Consider the following 24750-nt stretch of genomic DNA (forward strand, 5'->3'; position numbering starts at 1 on the left):
GGCTGTTATAACAATATTCAGCCATGACGTCCATAAACGTTAGTGGCTCACCAAAGGTTAAATTATGTGAAGTATCGGTATTTTTTGGACATTTGGAAATGTTAAAATAAAACAGTAACATACATTTTGAAATTTGCATTTTTTATATCTTCTTCAGGTGGACAACTAACTTTACTCTTGTAAACAAACTTGCTAATTAGATTGTAGTGCAGTAAGACAGCCTATTTTGTGTGTTTTTCCTTTAATTTCCTACAGTTTGATATATTTTATGGGTAAACATTTACAACAAGCACTTAGAAAGAGAATACTCAAGAATTATTGCTGAAGTAGCCTACATACCAATAAATAAATGAAGAAAAATTAATTTTTTCCACATAACATGCCAATAGTATTCAGGTTGTGTAAATATATATAATATTTCGTCTTCATCTGTTTAGAATGAAAGATTTGAATAGGATTTGTATCAAAACTGAAACATCTGATTTTACATGCATGTTGGAATAATTCCAAATTACAATCAATTTTTAATATAAAATACTGAAAATGATTATAATTACATTACCTGGGACGGATTACAGACTGGAAGAGATATTCCTGCCACAGACACAACTGAAGGACAAATTTTCTCACAAGATATAAGGTTTTGGGTTTGTAATATTGGAGGAGGTACCTGCAAATAATAAAAACATATTTATACCATAACCAATCAGAATCTTCCCATCCAAATCTAACTAAATTTTTTTTTAATAGAAAAGGTTAGCAAAAATATTGATTAAGTTACAATTTACACTTAGATATATTTGTCCACTGAGCATGGATATTAGTATATACTTAAAAACCCACTTTTTAAATCCTTCTTTTGGTGTATATATGTCCACCCAATGCCCCCCATTGACACAGCATTAGCTCTTTCCATTAACCCTCTTACTATAATTCCTAGTGATAAAAATGGTATGCATATTTCTGGGCACTTCAATATGAATAATTTAATTCCATCAAGAGAAAATGCAGTATTTTGATTTCACCAGATCACCTTTACCATCAACAAGGTACAAACATGGTTTGCCACTTCCATTGACCAATTTCAAACACTGATGTAATAAAAGATTGAGTAACATGCATACAAGTCCATAGGGGACAGTCTTTAAAGACTGTAAAAAGTTGTTTTTTTGTGAAAAGCTTTTTACAATTCCTCAGATGAAATTTTACTCTCACAACCTTCTAGGTTCTCAAAGATCTTTTAGCGATCATGTGAAAGAGTAAATCAGGTGACTCACAGCTTATCCTAACTTCATTGAAAAATCTGACAATAGCTCATGACATCTGAAAAAAGTAATCCAATCCTGAAAGAAAGCACAAGAAATCAATGTTCTAAACAAACTAGGCTCAGGAAGGGCTTTATTTTGTCACATAAGACGTTTCAACAGAGTGGGAAGTGGGAAGGAAGTAGCCTGAGTAAATATAAGTCACAAGAAAAGATAGTAATTTTTATATCAAACAAACTATTATTGATTTTAGCTCCAGTTCATCTTCTTTTCTTCTTAGTGCAGTGTCTAAAAATGACACAACCACCGACCAGGAGTCTAGAGTCAGGATCCTCTGAAGAATACAAAAACAGTTGTGTCGAAGAAGCTTTTGTGGCAACGTCAGATTTCAGATGCTGTTACTAAAAGGAATGTAAAATGGAGCTAAACTCAATAGCCACGTTGATTTTAACCTTTCTCACCATAGCTACATTATATGTGGAAAAACTCAGTTGCTCCACAGTGCTTGTGAGATGCACTCAACACTGTGCACCTTATTATACGATGATGATTACACTTTATTTTGTAGTCTGGTGTGTCTCTGTTGTTGAAACAATGTAAAAAAGTATGCTTTATAGATCTCTTCAGACGAACATGATTCCAGATTCCAGGAGTTAAGTCTGAGACAGCGTCAGATTGCAGACGCTACACTAAGAGGAACACGAACTGGAACTAAACTCAATATTCACATTTTGCAATATATCAAATTATAAAAATATAAACATGATAAAATTCATTTATAAAAGGACACAATGATGGTCCAATACATCTTTCAAGTTGTCACAACACATTTTTTTCTGTAGGCTACTCAATTTTACAAGTAGTTTAAAATTTCCTTATAAAACAAATAAATTACCAAGTTTTTTGTGAAATTCTCACTCCAGACGCATTACAGAAGCAGTCATTACAGAAGTATATAAAAAGCACAATGGCCTTATAAAATCGAGTATATTGTAGTAGAGTGAAGGTTATCAGTAAATTACTTTCGTCTTCCATTATCAGGCTAATCAGCTGAAGTTTTCTTTAGATGTCATTAATTTCTATGGGGTTAGAACTACCCCCACTGGAGGCCAGATGTGGCAAAATAAATGTATTTATTCCAGTATAATACATTTTTTAAACTCCATAAAAAACTATACTGACCTTTAAGTTTCAACATCTGTGGTCCACTTAACAGGGGATCCACATTCCTGCCCCTGAGTTGGAAAGTCACAGTAACGAGACACCATGGTCCGCAGCTGGACTTCATCCATACCAGTCACGATTGCTGTGCAATGACAAGCCAATCTGTACAACAAGGAATTGAATATTAGTTTACAACCTACACCTCTACCAACAGCAGGAGTAAATTATGATATATTTACATTTAATGCAAACCAGAGATATTCTGGTCTCTTTCTTGTGAAAAAGAAAACCGTTTCAGCAACTCCCAGTTTTTACTATCTTAGGTATTTGGAAAATTAAGCTCATTGATCTTGAGTTTATGAGTAAGCTTGACAGTTTTTAGTCTATTATACACCAGCTTGTTAATTACATAGGATATATTTTTATATAGACCATTACATTAGAAATATATGCATTCCTTTAAGCAAATACACAATTCATTTTGAAACTTAAAATGAAAATATGTTTTCATTTTACAATGTTTTTGACTACGACTATTTCAGAAATAGATATTAGTTTGGCAGATTGATAGAAAGTGATTGTATAACTTAAACTGTAATTGTTTTCATAAGTTTAAACTGCTGTTAAGAATCAAACGTTACCCTCTTTACATGATTGGTCTTTCATGCTGAAGAAATTTCCTTGTAAAACTCAGACCATTTCCAGAGAGTTTCTAAAATGGTTTGCCGAGGCTCTCAAAAAATCGAAAGCAAGTTTCAACAATTTCAATGTCTGAAACCATAACCTCTTTTCGTTTTATTCTTGGGTATTTCTTCTACATCTTTGATTTCTTCCCAAGGTGCTGGATTGTTTTCAAAATATTTTAAACTGTACCTGAAACAAAAGGTATTTGCATCGCTATATACTTAAGGAAATAAAATAAGCTGTTTGTTGATATACCTCAATGTTCTTTATTATAACCCTATACTTTGTGGCATAGTAAGAATTAAAAATGGTCACCCCTGTTTTCAACACTTTGCAAACCTTAACAAAAATGAGAAGCGTATAAACTATAAACTGTTCTGTAGGACCAAAACCCCCCCTTTGAACACTTTAGGACACTTTGTTCCCCCCTCCCCTCTTTCTGCCACCCCTAGGGTTGAGGACTTTTTAATAAATATTTCCAGGTCCTCCGATTAACATCCCTATGGGTAAATTTTTCCACTTGTTAACTTTCCTTCTATACCACTCATTTGGCCATTTGATAACTGGATTAACAGGACAGATATATTAAGATAGTTAATTTTTTATAAATCTTAAAAAATTAAAAATTCTATACATATAAATTTTGTAAGTATACTTATGGATAAAACTTTTTAAATGAGATTTGGTTAAAATTAACTTATTTTTTAATTTTATTCTTATTATGTTATCAAATTTATTTCTTTAAGTATAAGTACATTCTGCAATAAAAATTGTTTTCTATTATTATTCTATTACTTTTTTTATTTCAATGTGTTTATAGTTTCAAAATTGTTTATATCAGAGTGTGTTATATAGGGTTTTTCTGGACAAAGAACATAAACTTCTCAAGATGATAAAGTAGGCCAATACAATACTATTAAAAAATCTCCAACTGGTTTTAAGAAATGAGTTTAAACTTTGCAACACTTACTTTAACATATTATTATTCAACAAAAAACTCAAAGCCAATACAGTTTTTAGTAACTTCTAAAATAGCGATTCAAGCCCTTAAACCAGTTTTGGAGTTGTTTTAAACATTTTTATTACAGTACTACGTAATACTTTATTAATAATACTTATAAAATACACCTTGTAACATGCCTTGTCTAAATAATGTATTATTATATAGTTATTTTTATCGCTAGGAATTTAGAGCTGCAATTTGAGAAATAATGATAATCGCAAAACAATGTTTCGTTATGTTTTTAAGACTAAACAAAAATTTGTTTGCATCACAATCAGAAGGCTTTATTCTTGAACAGAGAGTTACAGAATTGGTGTTAATAAACATTACAATAATAAAGTAACGAACACGAAACATATAAAAACAGAGCACAAACAATATTTGGTAGTCATTCAAGCTAAGCAGTGAAGCAGAAACTTTGCAGTATTGTTTTCAGCACCTTAACATTATTTGTCTACAGCTCCGTAGGAAGTAGATTGTAGAGCTTTGCCCCTGCATATGAAGGTTTCTTTTCAAACAGGGCAGTTCTGTGCGATGGAATAATGAAGTCCTCTGCATGTTGTTTTAAACCCATGAAAACCTTTGTTTTTTGGTAAGTTAAGCTTGCAGGCAATTGAAACAACATCAAGTTCATACAGGGACTTAAAAGTCTGTATTTTAAGATTCTTGTAAGTTTTTTCTATAGTTGTCATATGGCAGTAAGTTAGCTATGATTCTCGGAGCTTTCTTCTGAAGAACCATGATTCTTTGCAGATCTCGCAAGAACTGTTTCCCCATAAGACTATACCATACTTAATGCATGACTCAGAGTGCATGATAAATTATCAATGTTGCCTAAGGAGTACTAATGGATTTCACTCTTTTGAGAGCAAAAGAGATAGGAGTTGAGTTGATCATAATTGTCATTCTAGGTAAGTTTCTCATTTAGGGTGATTCCAAGACATTTTATTGAATGCACTTGTTCAAGTCTAGGAACTGCATTAACAGCATCCTTATGTCTTCCAAGTGTCAGTTGTTTTGTTTTTACCTTCACTGGACACCTGGTCATTACTTTCACAGTATTGCTGGGTGGGCCAAGCTGACTGAAATAGATGTGTTAATTTCAAGTGGCTCTATTGATCTGTTGCTGGATAAAAGAACTGTTATCATCAGCATAAATAACAGGATAACTGTAGTGATCAATGTGATGAGGCAGGTCTGATGTACATAAAACAAATGGTACTAGGCCCATTACAGGACACTACTCTTTCAATAGGTAATGGAGCCGAATTTCCAGTTTTTTTTTTACCATTCAAGAATTTTTGTAATTACTACTACTGTATTTGTTTTCAATCACTTCAACAGCTGTAAAACATTTCAGGGCAGCATCTTCCTTTATACTTAGTACTCAACTGTGTCAAGAGTAATTTGTAGTCCAAGCAATCATCAAATACCTTGCTCAGATCTTGTGAAATACTGGTGATTTTTTTACCTGGGTGAATGCTGTCAATTAAATGCACATTTAAGTCAAACGGAGCAGTAATAGTCGATTTTCCAGCAAGGAAACCATGTTGTCTTTTAGAAGGAAGGTTGTATGTGTTAAGATGATTAAGAAGTCCGGATAAAACAATTTTGTCTATTATGTTAGAGACAGTTGGTAGTAAGAAGATATGCCTGAAATTCTTGAGTTCATGTTCACTTCCTTGCTTGAGCATAGGACAAACCTTGGAAGTCCTTAACTTTGAATAAATATATCCTTGGGCCATTGATTTGTTAGCAATATTAGCAATTGGGTGGCATAGACCCAAGGTTACTATACAGAAAGTTGCCTCAGTCGCGTGCGCACACACTTGGCGCATCACGTCACACTCAAACCTCCCCCACCTACACTAGCCGCTGTCAAGTGCCGCTAACATGTGTTCGCTCAGACGCTCTACGATTAACCAGTTTAATGTATTTATTATCATTATTAGTGACCACGTTTTGTAAAAGTTTGGATGATTTAAGTGTGTGAGATGCCTGGGGAACGGTGTGCAGTAGCCGTTTGTAACAACAGCCGAGTTAAAACACGTAAGTTGTCAGAAGAAAGTAATAAGGTATTTTATCACAGATTTCCTAAAGATCAGTCATTGTCAAAAACAGTGGGCACATTTTTGTAAACGGGCGGATAAATATTTTAAATCCTCTTACTTCTGTTATTTGTTCTGATCATTTCACAAGTGAGTGTTATGAACGTGATTTAAAAGCAGAACTTTTAAATTTAGCCCCTAAGAAATTACTAAAGCCAAATGCTGTGCCTACACTGTTTTCATGCTCTGAAACTGCTACATGTGCAAGCATTCAACAAAATAAAATTATTTCTAGCGAACGATACAAACGCATTAAGAGTAGGGATTCCAAAAAGATTGTAGAATGTATTTTAAATAATGAATCTACTGAAAATGAAGCCAGTTTAGAAGCTCCAGATATGAATGAAACCCTGTTAAAAGAAAACAGTGAACTTAATGAAAAAATGGTGACTCATCCATCACCAGAATGGCTCAACCAAGCAAAGTGGATGAACGAAGAATTTGAATCATTTCATAAAAAAATACCTTTTCCAAAGAACCAGGTGCGTATTACTAATATTTCATAGAAACAAGTAGGCTTTTGTAGTGCTCATTTCTTTCAATGCACTGAGCGAAACTGTATTTATGAATAAAATAGGTTTGCTTGTTTGTAACTTATTTTTTAAATTGAAAAATATTGAATAATAAAATTTGTTTGATGGTATGTTTATTTGCAGGCATAGTAATTTTTGTTACATAAAATAAAGAGCTACAGCAAGTTATAGTGTTATTTACATTTAAATTGAGATATTTCAAATGCTTTAGTTGTATGGCTTCAAATGGACAGCTATATTTATTTTTATTTAGGATATATACTACTTAAAAGTAAAGAAAAATAAGAATATATTACAATTTTGTTTATGTAGGTATCATTGTTGTTTCCAGTTTTATTTAGATACATTCTAAATCATCTTTGATTTGGAGTATTGACATCAAATAAATGTATTACAGTAAGTTAAAGTATGCAAACTTCTTTCTTCACAGCTCCAGCTTTAATATTATTTCAATGTATATTTATATTCTAAATATTTCCCCCATTTTCAAGCTAGCAAATACAGATGCGTCTATTAGTATGCAATATAATTTAAATTCAACCGAAAACCCCGTTGAAATGTATTTTATGAAGTTCTGTTTATAACTACAAAAGGTTTTTTTTTCAGGCGTCGTAAAACGAATGACAATGTCAGTTATCCAGAAATACCCTTGTATTCCGGAAGAGGTCGCCAGAGTATTCATAAAACAAAGGACCCATAATTAGAATGAAGTTTCTAAACGAAAAAATGACTCTTAAAAGAAAGAACCTAGTGAGTGAAGAACAGGAAAACTTCAAAGAAATATAAAAAACTCACGACTTAAAAGTGTTAACATAAGTCTATGATACTGATTGTAGAAATTTTCTAATAAAACACAAGATTTTGATAATTATTGATTTATTTTATCCGTTTGCTACGTACTTTTTATTAAATGAAGTAGAAACCAATCATCTTAAAGGAATAAAACATTCTTAAAGTAAAACAAATTGATATGTGCATTAAAGTTGGTTTTGTTAATATTGAGATCAATGTGTCTTCATAAATACACCAATTAGGTCATGCAGTAGTACGTAATAGTAAAAAAAGGATTTAAAGAATAATGTATCCCAAGAACAAATACAAAATATATCGGTAAATAACTGGCTCTAGCGACCCAATTAATAGGCTTGAGCAGAGAGAGCGCGGGCACAGGTCGGTGTGTGACGTCAGTGCCGCGGTGGCTACTGTCTACACACGCCTTACCGGACTGAGACAACCTTCTGTATAGTAACCTTGGCATAGACCAAGTTCACAAAATTTTACAAGCAATGGCAGAAATCCTATCTACTCCAGCAGAAGAAGCAGATTTCAGAGTGCGGATACTATTGAGAACTTCGTGATGATTAGTAGGTGGAAGAATTGACAGAGAGTTTATTGCAAGGTCTGGTTGATTTGAATTGATTTTCTTCAAGGTCTCTTCAGCCATTGTTGTAAAGTACTCATTGAAGTTAATGGCCACTGTGTCAATGTCATACATAACATATAAAAGGAGTTGCATTTTCTTTATCTGAAGTTTCACTACTGTGCGCTCACAACCAATCTATTACTTCGCTCTTCCAGATTGAGTCCTTCCACTTCATAGCTAAATTTGTCTTTTTGAAAGTAGTTGGAAGTTGAGTACTAAAATTTTCTAACTTCAACTCCCCTGACTAATAAATATTTTTGAAAAACTAAAATACACAAAATAACAACAGTTCCATTAGATAAAATAAGTTTTTATTTCTGGTAATGAGTATTAGAGAAGGCTATACTTTTTTGTATGAATAATTTTCACACAAAGATTCATAAACAAAAGTATGCATATACCTGAAATACATTATTAATGATTCTGTAGAAAACTGCATAAATCTTAAAAAATTTTAATTTTGTAGCTTTGAAAGTTGTAATTTAGGGCATAGCACATTTCTAAAGAACATGCACTTTCTGGCCACAGTAGATGCATTAATTAACAGTAGTTAAAATGTAGAAACTGGCATTGACTAAGCATTTATTAATTTTTCACACTATGGCTAAGCATATATTCTATAATAAGATTGGTGAATACACTATATTATTAAAAAGAGTTGGCATTGCAAATTGAATACTAGTTGTTGATCTTTTTTTGGCCACTCTCATAATCCACAAAAAATGTCATAGTTAATAACAATTAACATTGTTATAAAAGTAGACATTTAAGCTATACATTTTACCAGCGTCTTCTTATTGGAAATTCTAAATGCTTAATATATGATCAAACACTCCAATAAAATGAAAGTTTTATTTTGTGAGGCCTTTCGTGCTCAAAGAACACATCGTCAGACCCACATAACTGAAATTAAAGTAAAGTAATAATACAAACAATTTAGACTTAAATAAATACATATGTCTTGAAAAATACAAAGAGATCAGATTTTAAAGGCCAGGAAGTATGTCTACTGTATATGTAAAAATTTATATTTCTTTAGATTAAAGGCAGTAACGGTGAAATTTTGTAGAGGTCCAGGCTCATTATTTACTAGATAATTTTGGTTCTTCTGCATAAAAATAGTTTCGTAAGCATCAAGGAATTTGTTGTTTTTGACTTCTTTTAATAATTTGACTTGTGAAAAGCAGTGTCCAGTATGAAGTGCATGTTTCGCCATGGCCGATTTTTCCTCTTGTTGATACTTCAGACATGCTTTATGTTCCTTTACTCTCTTTTTTATTTTCCTTTTTGTTTGGCCAATATATTTTAAATTACAGTTGTCACAATTAATTTAATATATTCCAGATTTTTCATCATCATCTATTTTATTCTTTGGATTTCCTAATATGTTTTTTAGTTTTATTTTGGAATTTGAGGATACATTAATACTGGCATGTGTTTTAAAACTTTTAGCAATTTCTGTAGTTAAATTGTTGTAAGACACAGATATCCATTTTCAGGTTCTTTGCATTTAGTTTGATAGAGAGTTGTTCTAGAATTTCTTTCAATAATTTTATTTTTATTTTTTATCATGTTATCAATCATTTCAATTTTGTAACCATTAAATAATGCAATTTCTTTAATTTTCTTTACTTCCTTTTTATAATTTTCAATTGATAGAGGGGTATGTAATAGCCTGTGGATTAAACTGTGAAAAGCTGCTCTTTTTTGTGAAGGGGGATGAAATGAATCAAATAGGATAAATCTGTCGTTTTGTGTTGATTTTCTATATATGTCAAATTCAAAATGGCCAGTTGTATTTTTTGTAATTAATAAATCTAGAAATGGGAGTTGATTGTTATGTTCTGTTTCACAAGTAAATTTTATAGAAGGGTAAAATGAGTTAAGCGAAATAATAAAATCTTGAAGATTTTGTTTCTTGTCAAAAACAGCAAATATATCATCTACATATCGCTTCCAGATTCTTGGAAAATAATCCATTGTTTCTTTTGCATGAGTTTCAAATTTACTGAGAAATATGTTGGCGATAAAACATGAAAGGGGATTTCCCATGGCAGTACCATAACACTGTGTGTAATATTTGTCTCGAAATTGAAACACATTTTGTGACATGCTAAGATTGACTAAATTAATGTACTCTTTAACAATAGTTTTTTCTAAATTTATGGAAATCAGCCAGTCCTCGATGATTTGTATGCTATCTTTAATAGGTACATTAGTTTGAAGGTTATTTTTGACGATGGAAGGATTGTGAAGGAAACAGGATTTTTCCGGACATTTGCCATCGTTAAGTGAAACAAGAAAACAGTAACACTACGTTTCGAGATCTGCAATCTGATCTCTTCTTCAGGTAAAAGAACTAACCTAATACATAATTACAAACTAGGTTAAAATAAACAAATCTTACTAAAGCGTTGTGGCACGCCTGAGTCAGGAATCACAACCTACATGTTGTATGTCAACTTCACTAACACTAAAGACATGCACTTAATAAAAAAACTATACAAAACACCAATCATTAAACTAAACTACGGAATACAGGTCACAATATGTCTTCACTCGTCTACTAACCATTTACGACTGACCAGAGGGTAGCCAATGGTAATCGTGACGGCCGGCTAAAACAAGATGGCGGAAATACAAGGGAAGGGGAACAGGAATGGGCCCTTTCGTTATTGTTGGTTCATGCGAGATGAACTTCTTAAAACCATATTGTGACTCCGCATTGGTTTATTGCAAATATCCGATCCGTTTGATACTTTTGGTATTCTCTTTAGTTCATTTTTTAGAATTTGGCAACCAAAGCGGCCTAATCTCGACTGATGGTTGACTGATTGGTTGGTCTGCCAATTTAATGTATGTTGCCTCAATTAATTTCCTTTTGAAGAAATGTGGTTCCCGATGTATTATGTGGGCTTCATCCCAATTCATATGATGGTCTTCGGACCAACAATGGTGTGCAATTTTTGACTTTTCTGTGAAACCCTTTCTCGTGTTTTCTTTGTGTTCTTTTATCCTTATGTTTAGTGGTCTTTTTGTCTCGCCTATGTATTCCCTATTGCAGCTACATTTTATACTGTAAACACAGTTTTTGGAATCCTGTGTGCCATTTTTTTGGTTTTGTTTTTACGAGACTTTGTCTAAGAGTGTTGTGTGTTTTAAACGCGGTTTCTAATGTTGTACTTTTCTACCTACTCTTCTAATTTTCTCCGATAATCCCGGCACATAAGGGATTGACATAAACGCAAATTTATCACAATTCTGTTTTTCTGACTCAGGAATGATTCTTCTGGTTCGTTTGCACTTATTAATTACTAATTGAGGGTATCCATTGCTTCTGAGATCCGATTCAATTTTCTTAAATTCTTCTTTTAGTCCATCTTTATCTGAGCACAAGCTCTTTGCTCTATCAAACAACGAGTAGGCTACTCCTTCTTTGACAGATTTTTGATGGTTGGATTGATAATTTAAATATTTTCCTGTGTGTGTTATCTTTCGAAAAACAGTTGTCTTAAGGACATCCCTATCTCTTAATACACACACATCCAAAAAGGGAAGCTTGTTTTGGACTTCCACTTCCATTGTGAGGCGGATGGAAGGAGAAATACTATTAATGTGATTTCAAAAAATTATTTAATTCAATGTCTCCATGAGAAAAAATAACAAAGGTATCATCCACATACCTCCACCAAATCTTCGGTTTGAACTGAGCTGAAGCCAAAGCTTTTCGCTCGAATTCCTCCATAAAGATATTGGCGAAAATAGGAGACAGTGGAGAACCCATTGCCATCCCCTCATCTTGACGGTAAAATTTTACCCTCTAACTCAAAATAATTGCATTGAGTGCATAGTTCTAACAGTTCCATAATTACTGGCACGGGAAGTTTAGTTCTATCCTTTAATGTTTGGTCTTCTTTGAGACGTGATTTAATAATTTCCGAGAGTTTCTGGAACTGGTACATTTGTAAATAAGACTTTCGACATCAAAACTTACCAGTTTGTCAGTTTCAGTCAACTTTAGGGATTTTGACTTCTCTACGAAATCCCTGGAATTTTTGATGAAAGAGTCAGTTTTTTCCTACCAATGGTGTTAAGATGTCCAAGAGGACTTTAGACAATTCCCTGCAAGGTGAATCACGAGAACTAATGATGGGCCGGAGAGGGATGGTAGGTTTGTGGATTTTGGGAAGGCCATACATGTGGGGGATTTTGGAGTGGTGAGGAGTTAATTTAGATCTAAATTTATCTGAAAAAAATTCTTTATGTTTTCTTAAGGTGTTTGCTACTTTGCGTTCAAATGAATCAGTCGGGTCTTTATTTAAAACTGTATATTTGCCAGTATTTAAAGTTTCCGCAATCTTTTCTTTATACGCTACTGAGTCAAGTACCACAGTAGCGTTTGCCTTTGTCGGCAGGTAAGATTTTGACCGTGTCATCTTTCCCAAGGATCGACCTGGCCTTTTTCTCCTCTATTGTTAAATTGGGTTTTGTGGGAGGAATTTTTCTGAGTAAAAGACTGGCCTCGCAGCGGAAGCGGTCACCCTGTTCCTCAGGTAACTGTGAAACAGCCGACTCAATTCCAGTTACGAAATCCAGTGCCTTTACCGATTTTTGTGCCACAGAAAAGTTTAAACCCTTGGATAATACTGATATTTCCGCTTCATTCAGGATTTTCGAAGAGAGATTGATTACGTTTTTATTATTTGCATCCGTATTCACGTTGCCATCCTTAGGCAAATCACATTTTTTAGGCCTAATTTTTTCCAGTTTGGAGATTTTCTTTTTCTTATCTGTTTCAGAAACTTTTATACATCTATTTTGGATGCTTTCGAGAATGTTTGTTGAATTCTGTAACCGATCAGTGTTTTTAATTCAGTTTTTTTACACTCAATACTATTTTGGAGGAGGTATTTTTCACGATGATGATATGCAATTCTTTCTTTAAGTAAAGATTTAGAAGCAGAAGACAAAATTTTACTGGCTTTCCTACTATGAAAAGGAGTTTTTAGAGTTAACCCTATAGGCATAAGGTCTTCAACCTTACATTTATGCAAGAAAGTTAAATGATTAATGTGTTTAGTTAATTTAAGATGCAAGCTCTCAAGGTCTTTGATTTGTTTACTGGTTCCGGGTCCGTACCGAGAATCAATTCTTTGTTTGAAGGTTATTTTTGACGATGGAAGGATTGTGAAGGAAACAGGATTTTTCCGGACATTTTGCCATCGTTAAGTGAAACAAGAAAACAGTAACACTACGTTTCGAGATCTGCAATCTGATCTCTTCTTCAGGTAAAGAACTAACCTAATACATAATTACAAACTAGGTTAAAATAAACAAATCTTACTAAAGCGTTGTGGCACGCCTGAGTCAGGAATCACAACCTACATGTTGTATGTCAACTTCACTAACACTAAAGACATGCACTTAATAAAAAAACTATACAAAACACCAATCATTAAACTAAACTACGGAATACAGGTCACAATATGTCTTCACTCGTCTACTAACCATTTACGACTGACCAGAGGGTAGCCAATGGTAATCGTGACGGCCGGCTAAAACAAGATGGCGGAAATACAAGGGAAGGGGAACAGGAATGGGCCCTTTCGTTATTGTTGGTTCATGCGAGATGAACTTCTTAAAACCATATTGTGACTCCGCATTGGTTTATTGCAAATATCCGATCCGTTTGATACTTTTGGTATTCTCTTTAGTTCATTTTTTAGAAATTGGCAACCAAAGCGGCCTAATCTCGACTGATGGTTGACTGATTGGTTGGTCTGCCAATTTAATGTATGTTGCCTCAATTAATTTCCTTTTGAAGAAATGTGGTTCCCGATGTATTATGTGGGCTTCATCCCAATTCATATGATGGTCTTCGGACCAACAATGGTGTGCAATTTTTGACTTTTCTGTGAAACCCTTTCTCGTGTTTTCTTTGTGTTCTTTTATCCTTATGTTTAGTGGTCTTTTTGTCTCGCCTATGTATTCCCTATTGCAGCTACATTTTATACTGTAAACACAGTTTTTGGAATCCTGTGTGCCATTTTTTGGTTTTGTTTTTACGAGACTTTGTCTAAGAGTGTTTGTGTGTTTTAAACGCGGTTCTAATGTTGTACTTTCTACCTACTCTTCTAATTTTCTCCGATAATCCCGGCACATAAGGGATTGACATAAACGCAAATTTATCACAATTCTGTTTTTTCTGACTCAGGAATGATTCTTCTGGTTCGTTTTGCACTTATTAATTACTAATTGAGGGTATCCATTGCTTCTGAGATCCGATTCAATTTTCTTAAATTCTTAAATTCTTAAATTCATTCCGCTTCTCTTCGAAAATCCTGAATGAAGCGGAAATATCAGTATTATCCAAGGTTTAAACTTTTCTGTGGCACAAAAAATCGGTAAAGGCACTGGATTTCGTAACTGGAATTGAGTCGGCTGTTTCACAGTTACCTGAGGAACAGGGTGACCGCTTCCGCTGCGAGGCCAGTCTTTTACTCAGAAAAATTCCTCCCACAAAACCCAATTTAACAATAGAGGAGAAAAAGGCCAGGTCGATCCTTGGGAAAGATGACACGGTCAAAATCTTACCTGCCGACAAAGGCAACGCTACTGTGGTACTTGACTCAGTAGCGTATAAAGAAAAGATTGCGGAAACTTTAAATACTGGCAAATATACAGTTTTAAATAAAGACCCGACTGATTCATTTGAACGCAAAGTAGCAAACACCTTAAAGAAAACATAAAGAATTTTTTTTCAGATAAATTTAGATCTAAATTAACTCCTCACCACTCCCAAAATCCCCCACATGTATGGCCTTCCCAAAATCCACAAACCTACCATCCCTCTCCGGCCCATCATTAGTTCTCGTGATTCACCTTGCAGGGAATTGTCTAAAGTCCTCTTGGACATCTTAACACCATTGGTAGGAAAAACTGACTCTTTCATCAAAAATTCCAGGGATTTCGTAGAGAAGTCAAAATCCCTAAAGTTGACTGAAACTGACAAACTGGTAAGTTTTGATGTCGAAAGTCTATTTACAAATGTACCAGTTCCAGAAACTCTCGGAATTATTAAATCACGTCTCAAAGAAGACCAAACATTAAAGGATAGAACTAAACTTCCCGTGCCAGTAATTATGGAACTGTTAGAACTATGCACTCAATGCAATTATTTTGAGTTAGAGGGTAAAATTTACCGTCAAGATGAGGGGATGGCAATGGGTTCTCCACTGTCTCCTATTTTCGCCAATATCTTTATGGAGGAATTCGAGCGAAAAGCTTTGGCTTCAGCTCAGTTCAAACCGAAGATTTGGTGGAGGTATGTGGATGATACCTTTGTTATTTTTTCTCATGGAGACATTGAATTAAATAATTTTTTGAATCACATTAATAGTATTTCTCCTTCCATCCGCCTCACAATGGAAGTGGAAGTCCAAAACAAGCTTCCCTTTTTGGATGTGTGTGTATTAAGAGATAGGGATGTCCTTAAGACAACTGTTTTTCGAAAGATAACACACACAGGAAAATATTTAAATTATCAATCCAACCATCAAAAATCTGTCAAAGAAGGAGTAGCCTACTCGTTGTTTGATAGAGCAAAGAGCTTGTGCTCAGATAAAGATGGACTAAAAGAAGAATTTAAGAAAAATTGAATCGGATCTCAGAAGCAATGGATACCCTCAATTAGTAATTAATAAGTGCAGAAACGAACCAGAAGAATCATTCCTGAGTCAGAAAAACAGAATTGTGATAAAATTTGCGTTTATGTCAATCCCTTATGTGCCGGGATTATCGGAGAAAATTAGAAGAGTAGGTAGAAAGTACAACATTAGAACCGCGTTTAAAACACACAACACTCTTAGGACAAAGTCTCGTAAAAACAAAACCAAAAAATGGCACACAGGATTCCAAAAACTGTGTTTACAGTATAAAAATGTAGCTGCAATAGGGAATACATAGGCGAGACAAAAAGACCACTAAACATAAGGATAAAAGAACACAAAGAAAACACGAGAAAGGGTTTCACAGAAAAGTCAAAAATTGCACACCATTGTTGGTCCGAAGACCATCATATGAATTGGGATGAAGCCCACATAATACATCGGGAACCACATTTCTTTCAAAAGGAAATTAATTGAGGCAACATACATTAAATTGGCAGACCAACCAATCAGTCAACCATCAGTCGAGATTAGGCCGCTTTGGTTGCCAATTCTAAAAAAATGAACTAAAGAGAATACCAAAAGTATCAAACGGATCGGATATTTGCAATAAACCAATGCGGAGTCACAATATGGTTTTAAGAAGTTCATCTCGCATGAACCAACAATAACGAAAGGGCCCATTCCTGTTCCCCTTCCCTTGTATTTCCGCCATCTTGTTTTAGCCGGCCGTCACGATTACCATTGGCTACCCTCTGGTCAGTCGTAAATGGTTAGTAGACGAGTGAAGACATATTGTGACCTGTATTCCGTAGTTTAGTTTAATGATTGGTGTTTTGTATAGTTTTTTTATTAAGTGCATGTCTTTAGTGTTAGTGAAGTTGACATACAACATGTAGGTTGTGATTCCTGACTCAGGCGTGCCACAACGCTTTAGTAAGATTTGTTTATTTTAACCTAGTTTGTAATTATGTATTAGGTTAGTTCTTTACCTGAAGAAGAGATCAGATTGCAGATCTCGAAAACGTAGTGTTACTGTTTTCTTGTTTCACTTAACGATGGCAAATGTCCGGAAAAATCCTGTTTCCTTCACAATCCTTCCATCGTCAAAAATAACCTTCAAACAAAGAATTGATTCTCGGTACGGACCCGGAACCAGTAAACAAATCAAAGACCTTGAGAGCTTGCATCTTAAATTAACTAAACACATTAATCATTTAACTTTCTTGCATAAATGTAAGGTTGAAGACCTTATGCCTATAGGGTTAACTCTAAAAAACCTCCTCCTTTTCATAGTAGGAAAGCCAGTAAAATTTTGTCTTCTGCTTCTAAATCTTTACTTAAAGAAAGAATTGCATATCATCATCGTGAAAAATACCTCCTCCAAAATAGTATTGAGTGTAAAAAAACTGAATTAAAAACACTGATCGGTACAGAATTCAACAACATTCTCGAAAGCATCCAAAATAGATGTATAAAAAGTTTCTGAAACAGATAAGAAAAAGAAAATCTCCAAACTGGAAAAAATTAGGCCTAAAAAATGTGATTTGCCTAAGGATGGCAACGTGAATACGGATGCAAATAATAAAAACGTAATCAATCTCTCTTCGAAAATCCTGAATGAAGCGGAAATATCAGTATTATCCAAGGGTTTAAACTTTTCTGTGGCACAAAAATCGGTAAAGGCACTGGATTTCGTAACTGGAATTGAGTCGGCTGTTTCACAGTTACCTGAGGAACAGGGTGACCGCTTCCGCTGCGAGGCCAGTCTTTTACTCAGAAAAATTCCTCCCACAAAACCCAATTTAACAATAGAGGAGAAAAAGGCCAGGTCGATTCCTTGGGAAAGATGACACGGTCAAAATCTTACCTGCCGACAAAGGCAACGCTACTGTGGTACTTGACTCAGTAGCGTATAAAGAAAAGATTGCGGAAACTTTAAATACTGGCAAATATACAGTTTTAAATAAAGACCCGACTGATTCATTTGAACGCAAAGTAGCAAACACCTTAAGAAAACATAAAGAATTTTTTTCAGATAAATTTAGATCTAAATTAACTCCTCACCACTCCAAAATCCCCCACATGTATGGCCTTCCCCAAAATCCACAAACCTACCATCCCTCTCCGGCCCATCATTAGTTCTCGTGATTCACCTTGCAGGGAATTGTCTAAAGTCCTCTTGGACATCTTAACACCATTGGTAGGAAAAACTGACTCTTTCATCAAAAATTCCAGGGATTTCGTAGAGAAGTCAAAATCCCTAAAGTTGACTGAAACTGACAAACTGGTAAGTTTTGATGTCGAAAGTCTATTTACAAATGTACCAGTTCCAGAAACTCTCGGAATTATTAAATCACGTCTCAAAGAAGACCAAACATTAAAGGATAGAACTAAACTTCCCGTGCCAGTAATTATGGAACTGTTAGAACTATGCACTCAATGCAATTATTTTGAGTTAGAGGGTAAAATTTACCGTCAAGATGAGGGGATGGCAATGGGTTCTCCACTGTCTCCTATTTTCGCCAATATCTTTATGGAGGAATTCGAGCGAAAAGCTTTGGCTTCAGCTCAGTTCAAACCGAAGATTTGGTGGAGGTATGTGGATGATACCTTTGTTATTTTTTCTCATGGAGACATTGAATTAAATAATTTTTTGAATCACATTAATAGTATTTCTCCTTCCATCCGCCTCACAATGGAAGTGGAAGTCCAAAACAAGCTTCCCTTTTTGGATGTGTGTGTATTAAGAGATAGGGATGTCCTTAAGACAACTGTTTTTCGAAAGATAACACACACAGGAAAATATTTAAATTATCAATCCAACCATCAAAAATCTGTCAAAGAAGGAGTAGCCTACTCGTTGTTTGATAGAGCAAAGAGCTTGTGCTCAGATAAAGATGGACTAAAAGAAGAATTTAAGAAAATTGAATCGGATCTCAGAAGCAATGGATACCCTCAATTAGTAATTAATAAGTGCAAACGAACCAGAAGAATCATTCCTGAGTCAGAAAAACAGAATTGTGATAAATTTGCGTTTATGTCAATCCCTTATGTGCCGGGATTATCGGAGAAAATTAGAAGAGTAGGTAGAAAGTACAACATTAGAACCGCGTTTAAAACACACAACACTCTTAGACAAAGTCTTGTAAAAACAAAACCAAAAAATGGCACACAGGATTCCAAAAACTGTGTTTACAGTATAAAATGTAGCTGCAATAGGGAATACATAGGCGAGACAAAAAGACCACTAAACATAAGGATAAAAGAACACAAAGAAAACACGAGAAAGGGTTTCACAGAAAAGTCAAAAATTGCACACCATTGTTGGTCCGAAGACCATCATATGAATTGGGATGAAGCCCACATAATACATCGGGAACCACATTTCTTCAAAAGGAAATTAATTGAGGCAACATACATTAAATTGGCAGACCAACCAATCAGTCAACCATCAGTCGAGATTAGGCCGCTTTGGTTGCCAATTCTAAAAAATGAACTAAAGAGAATACCAAAAGTATCAAACGGATCGGATATTTGCAATAAACCAATGCGGAGTCACAATATGTTTTTAAGAAGTTCATCTCGCATGAACCAACAATAACGAAAGGGCCCATTCCTGTTCCCCTTCCCTTGTATTTCCGCCATCTTGTTTTAGCCGGCCGTCACGATTACCATTGGCTACCCTCTGGTCAGTCGTAAATGGTTAGTAGACGAGTGAAGACATATTGTGACCTGTATTCCGTAGTTTAGTTTAATGATTGGTGTTTTGTATAGTTTTTTTATTAAGTGCATGTCTTTAGTGTTAGTGAAGTTGACATACAACATGTAGGTTGTGATTCCTGACTCAGGCGTGCCACAACGCTTTAGTAAGATTTGTTTATTTTAACCTAGTTTGTAATTATGTATTAGGTTAGTTCTTTACCTGAAGAAGAGATCAGATTGCAGATCTCGAAAACGTAGTGTTACTGTTTTCTTGTTTCACTTAACGATGGCAAATGTCCGGAAAAAATCCTGTTTCCTTCACAGGTACATTAGGATAAAGAGATTGAACATCAAATGATACAAGATATTTGTCTTGTTCGATCTTAATATCTTTTGTAGAATTTAAGAAATCATATCTATCTTTAATGGAAAAAGTTGGGGGGAATTCAAATTTTTGAAACTCTTGCACTAACCATTTTGATATAAAATAAGAATATAACATTTCAGTTATGTGGGTCTGACGATGTGTTCTTTGAGCACGAAAGGCCTCACAAAATAAAACTTTTTCATTTTATTGGAGTGTTTGATCATATATTAAGCATTTAAGCTATGTAAAACAAGTTCCATTACTAAACCAATTATCTTAACTTACTTCAAAGCATCAGGATGTACGTCCAGCAATTTCCCAATGGCAACACACTTTCTTATATGTTCACAAGTAGGAAGTGACAGGAGTACCAACACTATTTCGGGAAATGTCTGTGCTACATGTATTGTGTGTGCAGGGTTTCAACAGTGCTCTATGAAGCTCCGTCAAAGCTAATTCTGTTGTATCTTTGTCCCAGTTCTGAAACCAAACATTGTTTTAAGAGAAAGAAAAAACATTGAAAGTACCTATAAGTCAAAGTTTATGACTTATTTCTTTTCAAAGGCTGTATCTAGGAAAACTATATATCATATGATGTTGGTTTATACATAATGTCATTGTGTACTTTTTGTTTTACAACTTTTGTTATATAACCTCTAAGATACTGGCTTTACTAAACACATGTTACACTGCTCTTATGTCTTCACCTGTCTTCAGTAACTTGTTCAGTCAGTTCGCTTACTACTGAATCTATTTCGCACTTCAGAAAAATATTATTTTCATGTATTGTTTTATCGTATACACCTCCAAAAAGGCTGATCTTTGTGGTTTAAGTTAAATTATTTAACAACAAAATTAAGCTTTCTCATTGGTGTTGTGGGTCAAATGTGACCCACAAAATAAAAACCAAAATATACTATATAAAATGTATATTTCTGTAAACTGGCTGCAGTACAATGTTTTTCTGGGCCAAAATTTGCATTTATACACAAAATAAGAAATACGCTTTTTTAAATATTCCAGCCATTTTGGCTGTCATCTTGAAAAATGTAAGATTTTGTGTTGTCGCGAACGTGTTAATGGTTGTGGGTCCTTTAGTATTTATGACATTAGGTAAATTGGTACTTTGGGATTATACCGACCACACCCGTATGAAGAACACAAAAATATAAATTTATAGAAACAAACATGATAGAACAAAAAAACAACTCTTTAATTACAAAATTACAAACTTTTCCAAGCATTTCCAGGTATTGTGATCGGTGTTGTTGTCGCTGTTATCTTATCTTTCTCGAGAATCCCGATTACGGCAGGCTGCGCGGCATCATATGATTATTTAAATTTTTTGCACGGTACATAATTGCCTTTCCATTACAATTTAATTTATATTTCTGATCAGCACCTCTAGAATTTGATATTTTACTGATAGGTACTATCTCGAGGGATGTTTTTCTTTCGTTGACAATGGCCGGCAGGAGGCACTCGCATTTTGGGTGGCGGAGTGTGATCAAGAATAAAAACAAGTTTTGAGTGTTTTTTCAATAAAGAGTTTAGTTTTTGTTTGGGCTAATATTTGTTTTTGTTGAATTTTTGTATTTGGAGAAATGTACGGGTAAAACACGGAAGTACAAAGCGACGCACCAGCTGAACGGGCGGCGAGACTCTGCAATCATGTTATCTACTAGACCAGCTCGACTTTGACCTCTGTCTGAGGATGGGAGGGGTTTGCGATAAGACAATTCCTGTTTTATATTGACGAAATATTGTTCTACGCTAATCTAGTAATCAGTAGAAGCAAAATGTCAAATAACGATTCATGTCTGGGTGTAGTCGGTATAATCCCAAAGTACCGGTAAATTTATTTTTTAAACTATTTCTCTCAATTTGAACCATATGACTTTAATTTAGTATTTTAGATACATTGATATTGATTGATAGTTCTGTTACTCAATATATAAAGTATCGATGATTGTAATAAGCAAGATAAAAACCAGGTTCGCTTATCATGCTCTGCATAAGCCCACTTAAAACACTGCAGCCGCAGTGATTGGTCAACATCAATATAAACATCCTGGTCTGCTTAAACCCTCTCCCGCTCGCAAGGCATGAATCGGCACGGCCACAACGTAGCCACTGCAGCCTAAGCGGCACAGATCAGCACGCACTGCTTTATCTACTAGAGCCGATAAGTGCTGCTCTCGAGTAGCAATAGTTTGCACTACTACGGGTTGTTTGCTATCAGGAGACCATTTACTTTACTCTTACAGTAGATTTATTCCATTATTTTGCTATTTATATTAGTTGTGCGGAAACAATGGCGGGTTGTAGTCCGTACACTTCGTGACAGTGAAATCAATCTCGTTATTAGTAGTGATTGCGACGATTCAAGTGAGTGTAGTGATGTACCAGAGCTTTGTGAAGTGGTTGGTGGCATTGAGGATGTAGTTCGGAGTGATCACAGTGGCAGGGGCAGTGACAGCGAGCCAGACAATGACCTTCACCAAGTAACTGAGCAACAAACAACCCGGCGCCCTGCTGTCCGTGTGCCCCCTCCCTGGTCTCGTACAATCAACTTCATTGAACCAATATATAGTAAAATAATTAATATATATAATTATAGTTAATTACAATGACAGAACGTATGTAAGTTGAGACGCCGCGTATTTTGACCGAGCCCGACCGGCAGAGCGAATTAATTGAGGTTAGTAGCACCATGAGCGCCTGGAAACAATGGGAGCGGGAGAGGGTTAACATACTCTGTTCTCCCTTGATTTTAGGCTACAGTATAATAAGAGGCCATCACCACAATAGAATTATATTTATGACTATCTAAACTATAGAAACAAAAATTTTTGACACGAATTACGTTATATAAAAACTATCTATGTTGCATATCTATAAAATGTAATAAATAATATGATTCTATTGTGGTGGTGGCCTCTTAGGGTAGGGTACAATAAGCGGACCCGGTTTTTTATGTTGAAGAATGTAATCATCGATACCTAATATTCGCACCTCAAATCCTAGACTATCAATCGATATTAAAGTATCTATAGTCCTCAATAACAATCACATGTTTTAAATTAAAATATGAATTTAATATTTACAGTTTATCAAACAAATTATTAGCACCAAAATTAGGAAAACTGAAGACGACCATATTTTATCCTCTCACAGTTACAGTTGTTTCTTTCCCACAAATTTCACATACGTTTTTCGGTACACGATTATGTGTATTATCTGAGTGATTTACAGCTGTTGATATAGATTAAGTTAATTGTTCAAAATAATTAATCAGTAACGATTGGTTATATCGATGGTTTACCTATGATTCAGTAATATCGTTTGCCAATTTTCGATATAAAAAACCGGGTCCACTTATTGTACCCTACCCGCCTCTTGTTATACTGCAGCCATTTAGAGCCTGTGGAAAATTGTATAATAGATCTAACTTGCAAAAAATATTATTCTAAAGAAAATACAGAGGCTCCTCACATAAAATAGTAGAAAAATACAGAGTTACGAAGAAAATTGTTTTTAAATAATAGAAGTTTACTTTTAACTGATAAACATTGTTTTAGTAATTTCTACTCACCCACCTAACCTAAAATACTAACCTCCACTTTGGAAAACCTTTCAGCTAAATGTTTGAGCTCATTAGAGACGCCTAAAGGAAAATAATTTTTTTGAAACCTCTAATGTTAAAACTATCACTGATATTATTTTCCATAGTAAATTATTATAGCTAAATCTGTACTACAAGTAAAGTTCGGCGTTTATAACAATACAATGCAGATCACAATACACACGTGAGGCAGATACACGAGCTCCTCCCGTTTGTTTTCAATGGGGTGATCGTGACAGGCGGAGAGAAAGAGTGGGGGCAGAGCCGAGCAGTACCGATAAATCCCGAACATTCCTGACAAACCCTGTACATGCGGCTGATAGCGACCTCAGTTCGGAACGGTTCTGATTTCTATTATCTTACAAATTAATGAGTCGTTTTATATCCGAATTAATGAGTCGTTTTATATCCGAATTAATGAGTCGTTTTATATCCGAACATATCTGCAAAACATAGAAATTATATCGAATTAATTATATTAATATTGAACTTTCTTTATAACTCTAAAGATACTTTACAAAATGTGAGATGGTGCACAACGAATAAAATGTCATAATCTAGAATAGAATAGAAAAATTATTTATTTTCTTGAAAATATGTACAATAGTAAAATTATATAAACATCATTTATACCTTAAGCACAAACACAAACATTGCTCCTTAGTTGTAGACACAATTGACATGAGAATAAAAATAAAACAATGTTACTTTTTATTAAAGAAATATGAACATGTCTTTTTTTATTTTAATACAGCTAGGGTACATCAATAAACAAAATTCAAGAAAACAAAATAGGACCTCAAAAGGCAAGGAACTGCCTGTGTAGAGGCTCCAACTTTCTTAGAAAAACAAAAGAAAACAACACTCAAGCAAATGAAATTAACAAATAAATTCAAATACGATAAAATCTACCCATTTAAACTAAGCTTTAATAAAACACTTAAATTTGAATTAAAAACACATTATATAATTTTCAAAGTCTAAAGCTAATTCAGTATACATAAAATGCCATAAATATAAATTATAACCATATCCAGTTATCTTTTTGTGATATTGGAATATATTCAAATTAATAGGACAAAAGCAACATATTATAATGTGGAGTCCTTAATTGGTAGTAAATAAATTAATAATTACTTAACCAAAAACATAATTATAGAAATATGACAAAATCAATGACAACTACCTGACTTAAATACCTAACAT

General features: G+C 34.3%; 1 long non-coding RNA gene across 1 annotated transcript; it reads right to left on the minus strand.

Moving 5' to 3' along the window:
- Positions 1-3227: 3227 nt before the first annotated feature.
- Positions 3228-20331, minus strand: LOC124373795. Its single transcript, XR_006923474.1, has 2 exons — positions 20205-20331; positions 3228-3302 (listed from the first exon to the last, which is right to left on the minus strand). It is a non-coding gene; the product is annotated as an uncharacterized LOC124373795 (long non-coding RNA).
- Between the last annotated feature and the right edge of the window lie 4419 nt (positions 20332-24750).

This window comes from Homalodisca vitripennis, unplaced genomic scaffold (genome assembly GCF_021130785.1).
Source record: "Homalodisca vitripennis isolate AUS2020 unplaced genomic scaffold, UT_GWSS_2.1 ScUCBcl_6450;HRSCAF=13669, whole genome shotgun sequence".
NCBI lineage: Eukaryota > Metazoa > Arthropoda > Insecta > Hemiptera > Cicadellidae > Homalodisca > Homalodisca vitripennis.